Source organism: Echinops telfairi, unplaced genomic scaffold (assembly GCF_000313985.2).
Source record: "Echinops telfairi isolate 266 unplaced genomic scaffold, ASM31398v2 ScPeMD7_22;HRSCAF=79, whole genome shotgun sequence".
NCBI classification, from domain to species: Eukaryota; Metazoa; Chordata; class Mammalia; order Afrosoricida; family Tenrecidae; genus Echinops; species Echinops telfairi.
The window spans coordinates 8,960,779-8,972,733 of record NW_022103919.1 but is presented as its reverse complement, the minus strand read 5'-3'; positions in this window follow the sequence as shown (position 1 = coordinate 8,972,733).

Genomic DNA, 11,955 nt, shown 5'->3' with positions numbered 1-11,955 from the left:
AACTGGCTAAGGCAGCTGTACCCTGGTCCGACCATCAGAAAGCAAGAGACCCGAGAACTAGAAAGGTGAGGCTCACTGAGCCATTTATCCCTCCACCCTTCAATTAACCCCACCTGTGTTTACCAGCCAGGTTGGCACAATACACTAACTACCTCACTCTCCTCTGAGGAAGCAAGGTCTCTGTGGGGTTTGCAAGGTGTGGTAGAGAGTGTGTGTCCAGCCTCCAGGGAGGAAGACAGGAGTTCCCAGAATCCTCAAGAGGAGGCCACGCCCACACAGACGCCTCATTGGCTATGACCTGATTGACAGGCTAGACCCGCCCCTTCGCTCAAGTTGACAGGAGATGATGTCCCTGCCACAGTCACTGAGTTGACTCAGAGGGACCCAAAGGGTGTCCCACAACTCAAACCGCCACCAAGTGGATTAGGACTCGTAGCAGCCCTCCAGGGTTTTCAAGGTTGTCAACTGTCATGAGAGCAGAACAGCCTCATCTTTCTCCCAAGGAGGGACTGATGGGTTTGAACTGCTGACTTTGCAGTGAGCAGGTCTATGCTTTTCAGGCAGCACCACCAGGGCATCTGAAAACTGGTGGTGGAGTTTGCAAGAAATACCAAGCCCCACTGGAGTCATTAACTATTTAATATCTGTTTTGTCAATCGTGTACTTCACATTCTGTGTATCCGGTACATTGATAATAAATGTATGTATGTATGTGTATAATAAATGTTATGTTGGTAGAATCTACAGGTGGGGAAAATGGTCAAGTGCTAGACCTCTAACTGATAGGTTAAGGGTTCAAATCCACCTGCGGTCTCTTAGGAAGACAGCCTGATGTTCTACCTTCAAAAGTTTAAAAAGCAAAATAAAACAAAGCAAACGCTGCCTTCAAATCGATTCCAACTCATGGTGGCCCCAGGAGTGACAGAGGAGGGTGGCCGGGAGGGCTGGTGTGGCTTCCTCTTTACAGAAGCCCTTCTCCTGTGGTCCTTCTTGGTGAGGTGATGGGGGCGGGAGCCAGTTACACTAGTGACCTTTAGGTTGATGGACGAGGTCATGGAAAAACCTGTGACGTGTGTAGCTCTACTCCAAAACATATGGGGCTCCCAGGAACAGGAATCCACCCGATGGTAGCTCGGGTCTTTTGTTTGGTATACATGCACACACACAAACACACGTGCACACACGCACACACGTGCATGCACACACACACATACACATGTGCTCATGTACACGGACATGCACACACATACATATGCACGCACATATACACACATGCTCGTGTACATACACATGTGCACACGGGCACGCACACACGCACACATGCACACGCACATATGCACATGCATCTACACTGTGTTTGTGTACGTACACATGTGCATGCACACACACATACCTGCACAGTTTTCTCCCTTTTCTGAGCGAGCACACTTGCTCCAGCCCAGTTCGTTCAACCTGCTTGGGCAATTCCTAAGCTTTCTTGTCAAGAATTGGTCTACAAACATTTATTAGCAAAATAAACATTGTTTGGGGCCCATTGGAACAAAACCGGTCCAAGTGCCAACCAGCCATGTTGGGTGTGTGCCACAGCACGGGAGACAGGCTCGGTTTCCAGGGGGCTCCCAGGACTGGTGAGAAGAGATGCCTTGGGGTGAGAGCTGGGAATCCAGTCGGTGGAGTGACGGCAGGGGGCTCGGAGAGGGCTTCTGGCCAGCTCCTAGCTCACCGTGCCTCCACCTGCAGGACATGAGCATCAATGGTGCGCAGTCTTTGCAACCAATTCTTTCACGTGGCGGTTGGAATAGCCAATGTCTAGCTTCCCTAAACGAACAACTCCCCACCCACAAGGATTTGATAAGCTCCAACAGGCTTACTATCAATAATAATGAGAATGTATTATTTGGGGGAGACCTATCAGGTGCCAGACAGACATGTTGCTTCTAATATACCCCTAATCACACAGTAATTGGTCCCAGGGAGCAAGTACCACTCTGTTTTATTGATGAAGAACCATGACCTACCTCTGTCTGTCATACTGTGGTGGCTTGTGTGTTGCTGTGATGCTGGGGGTAAGGGCACAGAGATTTAAAACACCCTCAGGCTCACCCACGATGAGCAGGTTTTCGGCAGAGCTTCCAGACTAAGACAGACTAGGAGGAACATCTTGGCGATCTACTTCCAAAAGGGAGCCACTGAAAGCACTGTATGGACCTCAAGAAAGATGAGTCCAGCAAATGTCACCAGCCGGGGCCTTCTGTCATACACAACGCTCCCAGGGGTCGGAACTTAGCAGCCACCATCTCGAGGAATCAGCTCAAATGTGGTAGGCAAGTTGCCCAAAGTAACAGGGAGGTCGTGTGTTTTTGTAGCCATATCCCACCTGCCTCTCTGAGCAGGACGGCGCATGTGCCCAGGGAGCCGAGACGCCAAGCAACACGTTCAGCCGGCATCTCCTGGGAGACATCTGGACTCGGAGGAGATGGAGAGTGGGAGGTGGAGGGACCGGGGACAGGTGTGCAGACAGGACTGCACCTGGGAGTGGAGGGAAAGGAACAGAGTGCTCCTGGTCACAAAGGGTGGGGGGTACAGTGGAACCCCCGTTTACCCACAGGGTTCAGATTGGTGCAAGTCCACCTTCAATTTCATTGTTCCCATTCCAGGGGTCCCCTGGGTCAAGTCCATCTGCATGGTTAATTTCCAGCTTAGCCCTGGGGGTGTAGTGGGTCACTGTGGGATATAAAAAGACTTTTCCCCAGCTTTGTCTCCCCTAAAGATATGCCCAACCTTAGAGGCTGTTTGCCAGCACATGGTGGGAGGTCAGATGCTTAGAGAATGCCTTCTCCCTGAAGGCATTCAGCCATCAGTCTGGTCCACTGTAGGTGGGGTTCACACCCTGCTGATAATGGTTTCCATGGAGAGCCAGAGAACAGGTCAAACCTGCTCAGTGACATCCAAAGTTAGGCTGCCATCCTGAATCTGGGATCCGCCCATCTTGTCACAGGTATACCTTTAATCCCTCTTCTTTCTATAGCGTGTGTACCCCTAGATTGTCCCCCTCCAATTACTGTATTACCTATAGTGCAACCCCTTCCTGTGACATATGTCTTTACCTGTAATCAGGGGGCTTGCACACCCCCAAAGATATATAAGCCTTGGCTAGAAATAAATCTCTCCCCTGCCATTCCTACCTTCCACATCCCCACGTGGACCACCAAGAGAGGCTGAGGTGAGCATGCTACCGTGAAATGTGTCTGATTCCTTCATTTCACTTTCTCTCTTATTCTCTATGACCTTACTCTAATCTTTACTTATTATCCGCTGTACAATTGTGCCTGCCGGGCTGTGATGATTTCTTGGGGGCTGGCTACCCGGGTGGGTTACGAGTTAGGCTGCTAACAGCAAGGTCAGCAGTTCTAAACCCCCAGCAGCTTCACAGGAGAACGATGAGGCTTAAGGAGTTACAGTCTCGGAAACCCACAGGGGTGGTTCTATAGGGACCAGAATTGGCCTCTCCTTCAGTTCTGCACAAGGCAGGGTGCCAACCACTGTGCTAGGAGCCCAGGACACAGGGCAGGAAAGACCTGTCGAGGCCCCCGGGGCTCAGCCAGGAGCCTGCCTTTGCTCTGTAGCCGCAGGGAAGGGCGTCTGGGTTCATCTCTCTGCGTCCTCATTAGCCCTGGGGTGTTTGGGGACCTCCCACTCTCCTCCCTGTGCCTCAGTTCCCCGCCTGAAAAATGGGGACATTGCAGTGCCTGCAAAGCCCCCCAAATGAGTTGGACCAACCCACGACTACACGGTGTCACCATGGTGGAACCCGCAACAGTGGACAGGAGTCGGCTCAATGGCACCTGGGACGACAATGACCTCAGAGCCCTGGTCGAGCTGTGGGGCCAGTAGGGGACCTCTAGTCAGAAGGACAGCCTTGCAAACCCAGCGGACGAAACTGTCTGTGCCCATAAGCAGTGACAGCCTTCAAAAACTCTGGCAGGGTTGCTGTGAGGGGGCCACTGAGGGCGGTGGGTGTGGCTTGGGGGTGGCTCTAAAGAGGAAGGGAGGCTCTGTCCGTGGGTGGCACAGCGCCTGGCCCGTGGGAAGCATTTCACGGAGGGTCAGCAAAGCAGCCTGCGAACCGATGCTGTCTCACAGTTACCCTCTCCAAGGCTGTGAATCTTTACTGCAGCAGATAGGCTAAATTTCACCTGCAGCCTTACCACAAGCAACCCAACGTTAGGCCGTAGTTGTTCTAGAAGGGTCTCTGTGACCGATGTGTGCCCATGAGAATGCTGGGGTGGCCCTGCTTGGAGTGGACCGGGTGTGTCTCCGAGCCCCGGATTTCTGCAGCCCCCCCGCTGATTTCTGCATCACTGTGTGGTCTTCTACCGCCACCTGGTGACTCCTAGGGGAATGACGCAGCTGGGTCTCCCAGAGTCTGACCTGCGAGGAACCTTGGGGGCAGGGAGGGATGTTCTCGCTGTGGGGGTTGCTCCAAGGACGTCCCGGCTGCTAACCAGAAAGTCACCGGTTCGAAGCCACCAACGACTCTGTGGGAGGAGGATGCGGCAGTCTGCTTCCCTAAAGATGTATAGCCTTGGCGATTCTAGGCAGTTCTCACATGGAGTCTCTGTGCGTGGAATCGACTCGACTGCTACATGGATTTGCGTGGATTGCTCCAGGCCACGGAGAACATCACATCTCCTACTCAGACTCAAGCCAAACTCACTGCCCTCCCTCCGGTGGATGCTGCCTCTTAGAAGCCTATAGGCCTGGGTTGAAATGCCCCTGTGGGTTTCGGAGACTATAAACTTTCATGGGATTAGAAAGCCTCTTCGTTCTCTGAGGAGCTGCTGTTGGTTTTGAACTTGGGTGACTGAGAGGTGAACGACCCAATACGTAATCTAACCCACTGCGCCACTAGGGCTCCCATCCCGTCTCCTTAGCAATAGATAAAACAGTCCACCGCTGCGCCCTTGGCTGAGCTGTAATGGAAGGGGCGGGGCTTGACCCACCCACCTCTGTCTCCTGGGCTCCCCAAGTGATGTCCACACACCAAGAGCTGGAGCCGGGGCGGCAGGGGTGTGCGGGGGCATGACAAGGCAGAGGAGCTGGGAAGTGCACCAGAGGGACATCCCATTTCTCCACAAACCTGCCACCCTGTATCCCGACATCCACAGCCCTGAAGCCATGGGGATGACCAATGTCGACTAGCACCTACACAGGCAGACGTGCAAGCTGAAGCCGCGTCAGGAGGCGAATAGGTGCACGCCCACGAGTATGTCCAGGTTTGGTGGAATATGGTTCTACGTATCCAGCTGTATGAGCAGCAAACAGTACATCTCGGGATGGTGAAGAGCCTAGAGGGAACTGAGTTCTGGAAACTTCGTAGCAATAACCAAACTCCTTGAGGGCTGAGTCCTTGGGTCTGGGTACCTAGGACCACAGTCTCAGCGGGCATCGAAGTCCCTTGGCATGATGCGGCCCACAAACACAATGGTCTGCATCCCACTTCCATGAGCAGTGCCTGGGATCGGTAAAAGCTTGCAAGCAGGCATCTGAGATACAACGATCGGTCTCTCCTCGTCCTGAGCAGAGGAGAGCAAAGAAAACCAAGACTCGGGAAGCGTTGGGCTGCTAACCACCACGTCAGCAGTTTGAAATCACCAGCCGGTCCACAGGAGAAAGACGAGGCTTTCCGTTCCTGTAGAGATTTACCAGCTCAGAAACCCACATGGGCAGTGTCTCCATTGTCCTATAGGGTCACTATGAGTCAGCATGGCAGTGAGTGAGTCAACGCTACTGCCATCAGGTCAGCGCAGGCTCAGAGAAGATAAAGAAATTTGGAAATCCAAGTGGCAGAACTTGCTGACAACTGCCTCTGGGAGAAATACAGGTAAAAGACAACACCTCTCCCCATCACAGTGGCCCGTATAAGCCCATTCAAACCCGTCAGACCCCGCCCTTCCTCTGTTCAGTGTCCACCAGTGCCTCCCACCTTGTTCAGAAAAAGCCAGAGCCACGTCAAAACTACCACCCCACCCAGGGTTCTCCCTGTGACTCCAGAGCCCCATATATCTTTATGGGAGTAGAAAGCCTCATCTTTCTTCCATGGAGCAGCCCATGGTTTCAAACTGTCAACTTGCGGTTAGTAATCCAGTGCATAAGCCCCTATGCACACACACCCCAGACCTCCCTCGCTTGGCAGTGTGAGTTTCTACAGTACCTTAATATTAAATCCATCTTCCATCCTCACCATGGATTTTTCTAAATGGAAGAGCTGTGCCTATTCACGTGGAAACAGGTCAAACGTTTACAAAAGCAGCAAAAAACTAACAAGATGATCAGGTGTGATCTCCTGGAGCCTTCTAGCAAGTTTCCTCTCAAACGGTGTGTTGCTGTGCAAACAACAAATGACAAGAAATCACGGCCTTCAAGTCCATTGCAACTCACCCTGGCACTAGCCACGGTTTCTGAGACTGTCCATCCTTCCAGGGACAGGCAGCCTCAACTCTCTTCCTCAGCACGGAGGGCGGGTTTGAACTGCTGACTCAGCAGTTAGCAGCCAGCACCGAATCCACAGTGCCACCGGGTTCTTCCTCCCTGACTCTGTATTTTCTAGATTCTGCTCCAACTGTTTGATTGTAAACTCTTCCCCAAGTTGTTGAGGTGGCTTTGAAAACACGTTTAGAGTGACCATCTTTATCAATATAGTGGCTATATTGTTAATCAATATAGTGGCTTTATATAGTTTATCAATATAGTGGCTATATTGTTATATCAATAGAGTGGCTATATTGTTATTCTAGCACATAAATATACAGTGGTTTTTAAAACGTTTTGAATGCGTCTTCTTGCTGGATATTAGACTTTGTTGTTGTTTTCAATTGTGCTGTAGTTCATGTCCTCATTACCCCTGAATCTTCCCTACAGGTAAAAACAAAACAAAATATAAGTGAGTTCTGATTCATAGCGACCCTTTAGGACAGAGAAGAACTGCCTCCATGGGTTTCTGAGACTACTTTTTACTAGAGGAGAAAGTCTCATCTTTCTCCGGAGGAGTGGCTGGTGGTTTCGAACTGCCAGCCTAGTGTGTAAGTACTAAGCCGCCTCGGCTCCCTGCCTACTGGTAGTAGCAGTAACTTAACCCCTGAGATTCAATTCTGCTGTCATGGCGCCAGTTCTGACCATGGGGCTCCCATGGGTTGTCGATGGGGGCTGCTCCAATCGGGGTCCTTCAGACAGACCACCAGGCCTTTCTCCCGCAGCCCCTGGCTGGGTTTAAACAGTCACGTTTAGCAGTGGCTCATAAACTACTTTACATCATCCGGGGACCTTAGTCCATTGCCATCGAGTTGATTGCGACTCACGGTGGCCAAATAAGACAGGGTAGAACTCCTGTGGGGGATTTCCAAAGCCATATCTTTATAGGACGGCTGATGGGTTTGAAACATCTATCCATCAGTTAACAGTTGAGAGCTTAACCACTGTGCCACCAGGCGCCTTAACATCGCCACAGGGGCCCCTGTGTCCACCCATCCTCCACACAGCCGCGGGGGTCCTGCAGGGACTCCCCACGTGCACCCAGGATAAAGCCCAACTGCCTATGCAGGTGGGCGGGCCGGGCTCTAACGCTCTGGCCCCGCCCACCCACACGCCCCTGCCCCACCTCTCAGGGCTGCCACAGCTCAGCAGCCTCCTGGGGAAAACAGGGCCCATTTTCTTGCCTCCTTGCAGAGTGCTTGTAGCAGCACTTCGCCCATCGCACTGCGCTGTGTCACCTGCCTCTCTTCGCAGCCACACGAGGATGTCACCAAGGCTGGCTACTAGGGTTCCCGTTCATAGCTGCACAGGTTTGGTCCAATCAAAACGCGTTTAAGCATGTCCCCGTAATCAGCAGAGGGCTGCAGACAAGTTCTCCCAGTCAAACGCTTGCCTCAGTCTCCTTCGGGTGCCTCCTGTTCCAGTGGGTAACAGTATCATCATATTCATTTGCTGGGGGGTGCGGGTGGGGCGGAGAGAGATATCGCTGGGTGCTAAAGTTAACTAGTAGGGGACCTGGTGGCATGGTGGACCCCGTGCTATAGGGCTGCTATGAGTCAGCATCCACTCGGTGGGAGTGAGTTTGGGTGGTCTGGGTTTAAAGTTATCAATGAGATGTTGCTACATGTGTAGGAAGTGTTGAGTGGAAACCCTATCTGCCCTGTAAACCTTCACTCAGTTCACTAAAGTGTTCCAAAGACAAAATGTTCAAGGTCAATCCTACCCCTTATATCAAATAACTAAGGTTATTAGAATTAAATGAGAATCTTTGGGAATGACATGAGTCCAGTTTCCCATCCTGAAGGCTAGATATGAATAATCATGAAGCTGTTTCAAAGTTAACGAAGAAGGTCGAGTGGAAACTGGATGGCTTCTAAGGCAGAAAGCACAACTCCATTCCTGGTCCTCTGGCTTCCAGTGTCTGGCTGATAATGGAAAGGTTGGAGGTTCGAAGCCACACAGTGGCTCTACGGACAAAGAGCTGGTAGTCTGCTCCTGCCAAGGTGACAGTCCGGGAGGCCCCGTGGGGTCGGCTCGCTGTGCTGGAATCGGCTGGGGCACCTCACAACAACAACAGCACCTTGGACATACATAGTACATTCTAGAAGACTGCCATTGTTTTATTTCATAATGTCACCTGAGAGATGGAAACTTGTAATAATAAAATCATTTATTATTTTAATATTTAATGATTTTAAATTTAAAATAATAAAATCATTTGAAGCAGGTCTTTAAAAAAGGGATAACAGCTGTTGTGGGGGGGACTCCAAATTGTGATCTATTTTATAGAGATCCTTTGATGAAGTCTTAAATAGGGCACACACATACACACACACACACACACACACACACACACACAAAGGCATCCAGATGTGACCATATTTGTGTCCAAAGGAGTCATAGTCAAGGTGCGAATTATAGGCAGTGGAAGACAAAATTAATTTATCACAAAATCCTGACTGGAGGCAGATCAGTTTCCACTGAGGACAAACAAAACGTGTTCAAACATGTCTCTGCCTTCAGGGAGACCTGCAGACGAGTTCTCCCGTTTCTTAGTCTCCTCAGGGTGCTGGCTAGGACAGTTTGAAGTCATCCACTTCAAACACACTGCCTGCGGACGCAGCTTTGTACATCGTCCCCCGCCGCTCGATCGTCAGAAAGAACTCCGTGGAGGCGGAATTAATGTTAAGACTCAAACCGAAGGAGCTTCTCACTATAAAACACAGTCTTCTTCACAAGGGCGGGGAATTTAAACTCTAACACACAGCCAAGACCCGGTGGCTGAGATCATCCGGAGTTCAATCAACGCCACTCAGCTAAGCAGGACCACCAATGGGCTAGAAACTTACCATGGTGGCTTAAGATGTTTGTCTGAAAGCTCACACCTACTGGACAAAAGCGGTATGGCAGGAGCCCCTAGGTTAGCAACTCAAACTCACCAGCTAGCTGCTGTACGGGAGAAAGATGAGGCTTTCCGCTCAGGTAAAGATTTACAACCTTCAAAGGCTCAGGGAGCCGTTCTACTATGCCCTGTTTAGGGTCAAAATAAATGAGAATCAACTCAATGGCTGTGGGTTGGTTTTCTGGTTTCACATCTGAATTGGACCCTTATCTCCTAATTCCCACTGAGTCTTTCTCAGAAGTGTAGTTGTTCTCAAATTCCTCAGAGGACGAAGCATCGTGGACCAGCAGCAGGTCGGAACAGACTCACCCCAGACCCGTTTCCCTGTCCAGGACGGGAAACCCCTGCACAGCAAAGCAAACCAAATTCACGGCCATCCAGCCTAGCGACACTAGGCATTAGAATAGAAATGTCCCGGTGAGTTTCTGAAACTTGACATCTTTGAGGGAGTGAAAAGCCTCGTCTTCCTCTCTTGGAGCAGCTGGTGGATTCAAACCAGGGATTTTGTGCATCAGCTCACTACACCTCTAATCCTCCCCAGACCCAGGTAAGTCAGACTCGAGACTGCCGGTCTCCAAGAGCGGGCTGGTCCTGGCCCTCAGGAGCTGAGCCAGGACTCATAGGCAGAAGGAACGCAAGAGTGCTTTGCCGCAGAGGAAACTGGGAGACACCTGGCAAGAGTGCTCTGCCGCAGAGGAAACTGGGAGACACCTGGCAAGAGTGCTCTGCCGCAGAGGAAACTGGGAGACACCTGGCCTCGCTTGCCTCCAGAGGGCGGCCAGCCCCACAGGAGACCTACAGAACCAGAGAGGCCTTGTGGGGCCCTTTCCCGCACCCCCTCTCACCCCCTCCTTGTCCCTGGAGGGAGGTGAGGTGTGATCTCTTGTTCTGCTTCTAGAATTCCTCTCAGCTTGGAGGCCTGCCAGCAGCCAACTCGTCCACTGAGAGTTCTTGCCAAGTTCAAGAGCTTCTTGCCCAACCTTCGATCTCTGTGGCGTGGGCCCGAGTGTGCAGAGGGAAGGAATCCTACTGCCCCTTCTTCCCCAGGGCCTCTCCATCACACTCTCAGGGCCTGGGGGACACCCAGACCAGCCCACTCAGGGTGTGGCCCTTGACCTGTGCCAAGATTTCGCTGTCCCTGGTCGCTGGTGAGGGTACATTCAGACAAGAAGTGTTTGGAAAGGCTAACTTGATGGAGGACATCTATGCCTATTGAGTATGATAGTTGAGAAAGGAGGACTTGTAGGTTGTTTTTGTTTAATTATCATTTTGCTTCCTAGTATGCCTGTTTAGTATATGTGTGTTTTTTTAAGCATTTGGTTCATGACAGTCACAGTTGGGGGAAACTGGACATCCCTCCCAAAGAGAAAAGCTCAGAGCTGGACCACCAGTGCTGGCCTACGGCCACTCTGCTAAGAGCCCCAAGCCTCCGTTTCCTTGTCTGCCAGCTGGAGGCACCGTGATCCAACGGGCCAGTTAGGCTTCCCAGGAAGTGCCTGGTGTTTGGGTAAGTAGGAGCAGCCTTGGTAATTGGGAGGCCACGCAGCCCCTCCTCCAAACCTCCCAGCTCAGGTGAATGTGATTCTGGGAAGGCGTGGGCTCCTCAGACCCAGGTGCTCCTTAGCGGGCCCGCCCAGGCCGCTCTCTGCCCACGGCTTGGTTGAAAGGCTGAGGCAGGGCCACGGCATTCTGCGGGAGCAGCCTGTGTCCTCGTCCCAGCCGGTGACAGCCTCCTGGTGGCTGGTTCTTCTCAGCCGTGGTACAGAGAGGACTGCGGCAGCCTGGCTCGCCAGCCCCACGTACGGAACACGGAGTATTTCAGCAGGGAGAGCCTGTTCCAAACACGGCGCCAGCTCACTGATCAAGGCTTGGTGTCGTTCTGATGGCTACCTGCAAAGCGGCGGCCCTCTCCATCGGCAGTGCTGGTGGGTTTGGAAGCCAGCAGCGCTGGAGGTGCCCTGGTTCCATGCTTGGCTGTAACCAAAAGGTCAGTGATCTGAGCGGACCCACAACTGCCCCCAAAGCTGGTCAATCGGCTCCTGTAAAGACGTACAGCCTTAGGAATCCTGTGGGGCAGGTCTGTTTTGTCATCTAGGGTCGCTATGAGTCAGAAAGGGGAGCCCTGCTGGGGTAATGGGTTATGCATTAAGCTGCTAAGCACCATGTCAGCAGTTCGAAACTGCCAGCCACTCATAGGGCGAAAGATGAGGCTTTGTACTCCTGCCAAGAGTTACTGTCTCAGAAACCCACAGGGGCCATCCTACTCACGCTACACGGTCATTCTGGGCTACAGTGGACGGCAGTGAGCTGGAGGGCTTTCGTTTTGTTCTGTTTAATGAGTCAGAATGGACGCCAGGCACACAACATTTAAAGTCCAATGGGCTGCTACCTGCAAGGTCAGCAGTTCAAAACCACCAGCCCCTCCAAGGGAGAAAGATGGGACTTTCTACTCCCATCAAAAGTCACAGTCTTGGAAACTCACAGGGGGCAGTTCTACCCTGTCCTGTCGGATTGCCAGGAGC